Source organism: Uloborus diversus, chromosome 2 (genome assembly GCF_026930045.1).
Source record: "Uloborus diversus isolate 005 chromosome 2, Udiv.v.3.1, whole genome shotgun sequence".
In the NCBI taxonomy this organism is placed as follows: Eukaryota; Metazoa; Arthropoda; class Arachnida; order Araneae; family Uloboridae; genus Uloborus; species Uloborus diversus.
In genome coordinates, this window is record NC_072732.1 from 6,563,444 (window position 1) to 6,573,648 (window position 10,205).

The window sequence follows — 10,205 nt, forward strand, 5'->3', positions numbered from 1 at the left end:
TTTGTAGGGGGGGGGGGCTTAGGGGAAAAGTAGATTTTCTCTGGAGAAGTTTATTTCCACTTGAGAAAAATTCAAAACTTTTGGCACAAAATAAATGTATGCAGAAAATAATATGTATAGTCCTTTTTTCTTTTTTTGTAAAAATATTTTTTTTATGTTCAGTATCCCACATAAAACTTTGCTAATGGAAGCTGTGATTTAAACTCATTGAGGACCCAAAGTACTTTGTGCTACCTTTGTCAAATAAAACTGTAAAAGGTCAGTATTATATCAATAACATCAATTAGTGCAAATATTTTAATCTATAAATTTACAAAATAAAACACACACACATTCTTCTTAAAATTAACCACCAAATGGATTAATGTCAATAATTGTGGATGCTTTAAACCTACAAATCTAATGCTGGCACAGTTACAAAACAAACAGACTTTTTTAATAGTAAAAGTTTTAAGCATATTTTTAAGAAGGAAAAATAAAATGGATAGCATGAATTTTAAATATTAAGCACTTAGATTACATTAAGTTTTGTAAGAAAATATAACTATTCAACTACACTTTGATTGGTAAAAATTCACATTTAAGGGATTCCAATTTTTGAAAATTTTACATCTTTAGAAATAACGTAACTGAATTCATATTCTCAGTAAGTCATGGCAAAATGACGAGAGCGTGCAAGACATCGAATAAACAATGTGAAGTGTAAGAAGAGCTTGGTGAATAAAAATAAGAGATGATCAAGAATCACAATCACAGTCAACAAAAAAGGGAAAGTTTTACCAACGTGATTAAGATCGGATTTTGAAATGCGTAAAAAAGCTAAACTGACATGCAAAGCATAAAGACATCTATGATGCATAAGTTTCACGTGTAATCTGTTAATGCTGGCACGTACGCCACACTAAGTTTTGGGCTCTGTAAAATGTTACTGTGTTATAAAAGTATCAGAAGGCATAGGGATTTAAGCTTTCTCTCAGTTTATCAAAGATATATGCAGCTGAAAAATTTTTATATGCTTTTAAAAAATGAATCGAAAACACATTTGAAAGAACAACAACGATAACTTACAGTTGAAGCTTCACTTTTGCTCCTCAACACTCTTGAGGTCCCAAAATCTTCAATTTTCGGAATACTTTCATCAACTTATAGCATAAGAAAAAACTATTCCAGGAGAGAAAAAAATCAGTCACAGAAAAAGATAGTCAAAAACATGATGTAACCATCAAAATAATAATGATAAGTTAACTCTCTCTCTCTCTTCTTGAAGATTTTTTTCTTCCATAAGTCATTTTACACAACTTATTTGTAGATAGTTGCAAAATCACAGAAGTTTTTAAAAATTATGGAGGAAAAGTGTTAAGAATATTTAAATTCACAATATTAACTTCTTGCTGCTTTAGTTATGTTCATAAACTTCTTTAACCCATCACTAAGCCTCAAAGTTCATTTTCTCATTTGCAATACTACAGAAAGCCAGACCAGGGTTGCTACGAAAGATCCCACTGGTCTCAGAAACAATTTAAGGTTATAGACATCAACCTACTTTTGTTAAAAATAATGTACAATATACATTTTTCACTTTTGCATAAAAACTTATTTATTAAAAATTGCTTTTGAAACTTTACAAATGATGATTACCAAATTTTATTTATTCAATCATAAATAATAAAAAATTTACTTACATTCATCATGCTGAAGTAAATGTTATTAGCAATGTTAGTTTTGTGAAAACAGCAAATGATTATAATTGGGGCAAATCTAACCTGGCAGCATTGTGACGTAGATCCCAATCATAGCATTATGGTGCTGCCAGATTAGGTTTGCCCCAAGCAGCGGTGTTTCCATAGGGTGTACTCCATATACTATCAAATTATTTTTAGACACATAGCGTATATCCACCCTCAAGCTCCACAAATTTTCATATTATGACATATTATGTATACGATCTCATATATTATCAGATATTGTGCGTAATGGATTACTGGGAGTATACATTAAGAAAAATTTATGGGAACACCACTAGCCCCAAATATAGGTAAATTTTCCAAAGCAAATTTTTTATTCTTTTTTTTTTTGCATTGAACAAAGTTATTTGCTCATTCTTCTAAAATGTGGTTCTTTTGAAAATAAAGAAGTTACTAGCACTTAGTTTATTAATTATCCCATAACATAATTTTTCAGCAGTCTGTAACACAGTTGAAAAGACTTTTTAAAAACTCTGTTAAGTAAAGTGGCATAATATCTGTCATAAAACTAATAAACATGTGCCAAATACTACTTAAAATTAAAATTATAAACTAAAAACATCATGTAAAATGTAAGATAAAGGAAAATATGCAAGCATATTCCAAACAGCTGGTTTACCATGCATCAATGCTGATGTTGCAATTTCACGTTAATTATAACCAAGCTAAGCAAGGTAGCAGACTTCTCAATAAAGTCGAGATTACGTTCACACTGATAGCAATGATTAAACTATTTTAAAAACTTTTTTTTATTAGAATGTAGTGATGGTTTTCCAGGCTACCACAGCCTGTGAGAAGAAATAAAACAATCAACAGAGCCATTTCACAGATACTTTTCCCTTAAAAAATCTTTTTTAAAAAAGGGCAATTTTCTTTTTTCCAATTTTAAATATGATGTCAACTTTCCTAGCTTATTCTTATATTTCTTTGATAGTACCTCTTTTGTATAACATTAGAGTATCGTTGTAGCTTTTCAAAAATATTTTTTTAATCTGCTTTTGGTTTGTGACAGAGGTCTTCAAACTTGGGCCAAAAGTGGCCCAAATCGGGGCTGGAAAATTATATAGCCCGACATGCCAGGGGCATGTAAAAAATTTGATTGAGCATGAATATTTTACCTTTACATGCCTGGCTGGGCATGTAACTTTTTTTAATCATATATTTCTTCCTAAAATTTTGTATTTTATTGAAAAATTTATGTATCCTATCCATAATTATATTTTCATTTGGAGCGATATCGCTAAAATCATATTCGGACAAATAAAGTCATTAGGAATCGTCGACAACAGGGATTGCTCGAGTCGAGCAGAAAAAGAGTTTCGTGTGTCTGGTTTCTGTGGAAAGGATTTCCCCCAATTGCACATGCCTCAGTAAGGAGAAATCTGTTAATCTTGGCATGAAGTGTATGAAGAAAAGCATTTGAAAACGAAGTTATTGTTTCAAAGAAAATTATCTATTTTGAAATATGAAGATTGAAATAACATGGAAGATAAAACTCAAAAAATTGAAAGATGGCACTCTTCAGACTTAGATAAAATGAAAAGCTTTCTGCAAACAGAAATCCTAACTGGAAAATTTTCAGCAAATAATTATTTTGCCTAACTCACAATTCAATAAAAAATTAAATTGATATTTAGATATGAAAGAGACCAAAAAAAAGTGCTTTAAATCATTTATTTATTTATTTATTTATTTTTACAATAACATAAAGCTTGCTTATTTTTCACCAACTGAAGAAAACTGCGAAAATCATTATATTTTTTACACATGTGCTTTAAAAGCCTTTTGGAGAAAGGCTTTAACCGAAATAAAAACTTGGATTTTCTTAAAAACTCCCTTAATTTTTTTTTTTTTTTTTTTTTTTTTTTTTTGAATCAACGTTAGCAGTTTGAAAAAAAAATTTCTGCAGAGCCAAAAATTTTCTGCGAACACCGTTCGCGCGTTCGTCTATATTATGCAACTCTGGCACTCTTGTAGATATTTTTTAAATTTCATTAAAATACTCAAGAGTCCTGGCCCAGTTCAAAAATGATCCATATCCGGTTCACAAGCTATATATTTCCGAGTCAAGCTCTAGGTACCAAACAGTTCAAAGTTTAATCCTACGGATTTCTAACTGTAGAAAACCATTATATTTATGCTTTTGAAATTGTCAGAGTAACATCCCTTTACAACATGTCATGCCAGGCATTGATATTTTTATGAGTGAAAGAGAGATAAAATATCGAAAATTCGGCACATTACCTAAAAAATTATTTAGCAAGTCATCTATAATTCCAGTCTAAGACTGAGAATCACAAATTTTAGTAAACATGGTCATTTTGATAACTGAAGCGTTACATGAGTTTCTGGCTACAAGTGCTATTGTCAGTCTAAAATCCATCTTACAGGGTTTATACTCTATTTGGATGAAAAAATTCCATGACTTTTCAAGGACTTTTTCATGACTTCATGAAAATTTTCATGACCTTGTTACATGAAGAGAATAGTACTCTTTAATATAAAACTTGCCATTTTTTTATTTATTTTTTATTTTATTTTATTTATTTTATTTTTGGAAATGAGCATTAGCAAAACTATGTGAATGCCACTACCTAATTGAAAAAATATCAGTGTACACCTAAAAAACTGAATAACTTTTACCTGTTTTCATCATATAAGTTTAAGTTAAGTAAAAGTTTATGGGTTTAAGTTTACAGTGAATGATGCTTAAATGTTGACTATTTTTTAATAAATAGGCAGAATGATAATGATTGGGGAAAAGGTTGAATGAATCATTACTAAGTTTCATTAAATTTGCTTCAAAAGTTGCCTTTTAGTGTCAACTCGACAATTTTTTGGTTCGTTAAAATAAAGCAACATTCTTTAGTAAATTCATGTTTCTAAACCAGATATTTATTTTAAAAAAATAAAAATAAAAACATTTCATAGTAAATAAATCTTTTGATTTAAATGTACTTGTTTACTTATTTGTACAGTTTCAAATGCATATAAATTAATAGGTTAAAAAATTCCAGAACATGTTTGAATAATGACACTGAACGTACCAGTGGGTCGCATGGATTAGTTTTGCGGGCCGTATATTGGGCACTACTGTTATTGAGTATTAGAATTCCCCTATTCTGTATTCTATTGCATGACTAAAGATTGTTCAAAACCTTCAACAAATTGAGATAAACTCGGATAAATTTTAAAATAAAGATTTAGGAGTGATGGAAACAAACTTGGATGCAATGTTTTTTGAGATCTTTCAATTTTCCAGTTTAAATAGCTTTCTTAGTGTAATTCTAAATCACTCAAGATTTCTAATACACTTTTTAGCTAACTGTTACTTTTTCCCAGAACATTTTTCCATGACTGAAAATAAATTTCCACAACTTAGACTGAAAATTTCAATTTTCCATGACTTTTCCAGGTCTGAAATGTGGTTAATTTTTTTCCATGACTTTCCAGGATTTCCATGACCCGTGCAAACCCTGATCTTAGTACTTGAAAAAAATAGTATTCATACTATCCCATTATTTTCATTGTACCTTCATTCGACCCGAGTTTGAAAATATTAAGCAAGATTGTTATTAAAACCACGCTTTGTTCTTTAACCATTACTGTACCCGAATTCCCCCCTCCATGGGGTAATTTGGATATAGTGAAAGTTATGTTTGCCATTTATATGGAAATGGGTCTATTAACATGTAATTTGTAGAAAACTATTCTGAAAAGTCATAATGCTAAGCTGAAACAAAGAAAAGAAAAAAATATGTAAGTGAGAATTTATTACAGGACTGCAAAGTTCAAAGTAGGTTATTTTTATACCCAAATTATCCCAACAGAACCTAAAGAATGTCCTGAACACTTAAAAGGAAAATAAAACTACTTACTCTTTAGTTTCTGTTGCCATTGCTTCTTTTCAAAACATTCTTTTATCTTCAGAAAGAGACAAAACCCAATTTGTGCAGGAGGAAATCTAAGGTACAGATTCTGTAAGAAAAAATTCTTTCTGAGTTTTACAAAAAAATCTCTGAAAAATCACATATGATTAACTTAAAAATGAGAATTATATTTGTAAGAATGAAGAATTTTAAGAATTATGTTGTTGATAGATTTAAGTGCAAGAGCTGGAATAAATTTTTTTAAATGGGTAGGAGATTCCCCTTCTAGCTCCATGTGTGGAAAAGACTAAATTTTGAAAAGGTGAAAAACTTGCAATTTCATGCTTTAATGTATTTTCATTCTAAAACTTTGCATCTTACAGTTCTGTTTTTGTATACCTTCATGCAACCAACTCTTAACAATTACTTTCTTATATTCTGTTAAAATTACACGAAGAATTCAAAATTTAATGAATCTCCTAAGGTAAGCAAAACAGTATTAGTAGCACTGCTAAGTGACATCCTACACTCGAACTATTCAGTTTGGCAAAATATTTAGCAGAAAGGTTTTTAATTAGGATTTTGTATGCAGAAAGTTATTTGTTAATTCTAAATCTAATCAGATCACCATCACTTTTCAACAAAATGACTTCTTGACAAGGTTTTACACTTTAATAAAAATTGGCTTCATAAACATTATAGAATCTAAACAAAAATCCAGACCCAACTACATATGCTGTCTCTAGTAATTTATACGGGAAGACGGACAAAACAAATTTCGCATGTTAACTTTCCCATGAAATATGGCTTACAACTACAAAATACGATTTTAATCATTACTGATGCTCTATAAAAGATATGCGATTTTTCTAACGATAGCAAAGTTCTTATGATGCTCAATCCAAAAATATGACAAATAATATTTTTTTAAAAACTTACAACTTTAATACAAACACAGTATCATATTATCTTCAATTAAAAAAAAAAAAGGCTCTCCTCTGATATGCCCCCCTCTTGGCGAGATTTTAATTTTTCGCTCGATACGAAAATCGCCAATAAGGCGATAACTTGGCAACCCTGGTTTTGCAACTTGAACGCTGGAAAGTAGTTTCTCGAAGTCTGTCTTTTTGCACGTGTCTGTGTGGTAGGAGATAGGTGCTCGTATGTTCCGCTCTTAGGGAGATTTTAAGTTGAATACTCTAAAATAAAGTTTCAATTCAAACTTTATTTTAGAGTATTCTTTTTCTTGTTGTTTTTTAATGTTAATTTAGTTGAATTTTCTATTTTAATTATGAGTTCGGTTTGTGATGTTGTCCAAATGTATCAATTGAAATTTTTGAATGAATCTTCTTTTTCTTTTTCGTCAGGTCGTCCAACGTTTGGACGTACCGGAGTCCTAAATAGATTTTTTTATATTTAAACTAATTGAAAATAAAGAGGTTAGGTAAGTGAACATATTTTGAATTATTGTGTTTTTAGTGTGTTTCTGGTAGTTTGTATTTTGGTCTGGTTGGCATTTTTGTAGCACAAAAATGGTGTTAATTTCACATAAAATCTGTGACTTTATTGTATACTGAACGGAGGAGATCTGTGACTTATATCCGACTGTGATGTATATTAAAAGTCGGAGGGATAACGGACCGAGCGGCAGCGAGGTCCTGGCGAGCCCGAGGTGTCATAGTACTTTCGTAATGAGACCGAGGCAGAGGTCTCATTACGAAAGTACTATGAGACCGAGGGCTCGTATCCCGGAGAAACAACGGAAAAAAAAATTAATGCATTAATTTCATTAAATAATTAATGACATAATTTGAATTTTTCCTGTTGGCGCTAAAAAAGCATCGCTAAGAACGATGTATGACATATGACGTCATACATAGTTTTCTTGGCGACGCTTTTTTGGCGCCAACAGGAAAAAGTCGCCAAGAGGGGGGTATATCAGATTTGTTCCAAAAAAAAAACAATCAACACCAATTCTTGCTTTCACAGTTTCGCAAACAGTAAATTTTAAGTGCAGTATAAGAAAGAATAGAATTTGAACGCGTTACATTATAGTTGACGCGATAGCGCGATAACATAGAGAGAGATTCACGCTCTTGGTCTTTCCTCTTCGATGTACGCCCTTACGGGGCCCAACCATTGAGAAGGAATACTAATGGAGGGAGCCATAGCAAATGTATCAGTGAAATAAGCTTGGGATCCAATGTTTCCCAGGTCAGGTGACTTGTTTGACTGGGAAGTTGTCGCGTTTTGGCACGCAATCGCTCTTTTGGCATTAAATATTTTTCAGACGACGAGACGGCGCTTATTATGAGGTCGGGGCTACAAATCAGAGCAACTCTGGCTCCAACTCCTTTACCGCATAATAATAAATAAATAACGGACACAAATACAGGCCTATCATTCAAACTCCCTCTCCCCACTTCTTTTCGGATTTTAAAATATAATGTAATTGCATTTTTCATGTATTTTGATGTTTATTCCCTGAAATGACGGGCATGTACAAATAGTTTAAAGTGTTCTGTTATTGACTGAAAATTTATGGATTCATATGTATTGTAATCAATGTTTTGAAATGATTTCATACGCAAGCATACTAGTATTTAAACTGAAGCATAAAAATAGCAAATCTTTATTCTTGCGCATCTGCTGTTCACAGGAGCTTGCGTGAAGATACTCGCCAACAAAGCAAATGTACACAAAATGCTTAAGAGCCGTTAAAATAATTACCAGTTAAGTAAAAAGTGTTTTTATGGAACTAAAATGTTATTTTCATTCAAGATATACAATGTTTTACAACTTTTATAGGTAAAATAAATACAAAAATTTAAAAATTATAGGCAACTGTGGAATATGTACTCGTTGAATGCATGTAAATGTTATTTTTTCTTTATTTAGAAGTAAAAAACATTCGTACATGCTAGGGAAAAGTTACTGGACCTCCTGGTGTGGCTTTTTCCTCACAGTTTACAATGCTAGAATACTGCACTATTACTATAAATCTAATTTTTCCCTGTTACAGTTAAAGGTTGTCATCATGCATGATGTCTCCACGCATGTAAGCATCCCTCTTATATGACATGAGTACAGGAAATTTAAAAAGCGGCATTTTTACTTTCTTCTATATCTAATATATAGAAGAAGGTATTGGATTCGTGCAAATTTTCGAATTTCGAATTTTGACGGATTCGAACGTTTTGAGGTGTGCTGAGTCCATTTCGACTATTTTTGGAAAATGTCTGTCTGTCTGTGTGCGTGTGTGCATGTGTGCGTCACGTCTGTGTGTGTGACCAGTTTTTTGTGGCCGCTCTACAGCAAAAACTACCGCATGAAATTGAACGAAATTTGGTACACATATGTGCCCCTATGTGAACTTGTGCCCATTGGTTTTTGGCGCGAATTCCTCCAAGGGGGGCGGAGCAATGGGCCTTTTTTTTTGAGTTACGCTTACTTGCCATTACGCAGGAAGTAACTAGCGGAATCAAACAAAATTTGGTCCATATGTTGCCCCTAACAGGAACAGGTGCTGATTCAATTTTGGTGTCAATAGCTCAAACGGGGTTGAGCTATAGAACGTTTTTTGTCGTCAATTGTGACTGCTGTATCTCAAGAAATAACGAACGCAATCAAACAAAAATTTTTTGACAAGTAGCCCTTAGTGGGTATAAGAGCTGATTTTATTTTGGTGTCAACAGCTAAAAAGGGGGTAGCGCAATCGCCCGTTCTTTTTTTCCATTGTGAGTGCCCTATCTCAAGAAGTAATGCTACGTTCTGTTTGAAATTTGGAATATATGTGAATCCATACGTAAACAGGCTTTCGTTCAATTTTGACTCCAATCGCTCCAAGAGGTGTTGATTTTTTTTTTCTTTTTGCGAATAAAAATAGTTTTATTAATGCAACAATAAGAAAGATAAATTGCAATAGATTGTCGTCTGCGTATTTCTCGTGAATTTAATTGTATGGAAATGATCGGAAATATTATCTCAATGATTTAAAATTTTTAACTGTTGCCATCTTATGTTTGTTAATAAATAAAATATTTGTAATTAATTCAAGTAAAACTTTTAAAGTAACTTTCAATTTTCGTTTTTTGTTTTGTTTTTACAATAATTCAGACATTGGGATGTTCGTCAAGGTTTTGCATGTGTAATTTTGTTTTTTTTAGGAATATTGCTTCCTCGTCAAGCATGGGGAGGGATCAGAAAAAGGAAAAATATAGAAGAAAGTTTCGTGATAGCCACAACATACTAGTTTAAGTTGAGATAAGAATATTTATTATCTTATTAGGGTGCTATTAGTTCAAAGAAGACATGTTTCTGTTATTAGGCAATAATGTTTTCTGTACACTTTAGCAAACTAGCATGTTGGGAGATGTCTGATATTTTTTTGTCCCCAGTGAAGTCCTTCAATTTGGTTCATTATTGCTTCCAGTTTTCTACTGTTGTACCTGCTTCTCACAGTCTGGTTATTGCTCTTCATACTTCAATGTCGGCGACTCTTGCGGGTGCTCAGCATCCGCAAATATTGAGAGAGGCTGGTACTCGAGTACCACAACACCCTCAGAGTGTCAGCGCCCCTCTATGTATTTAT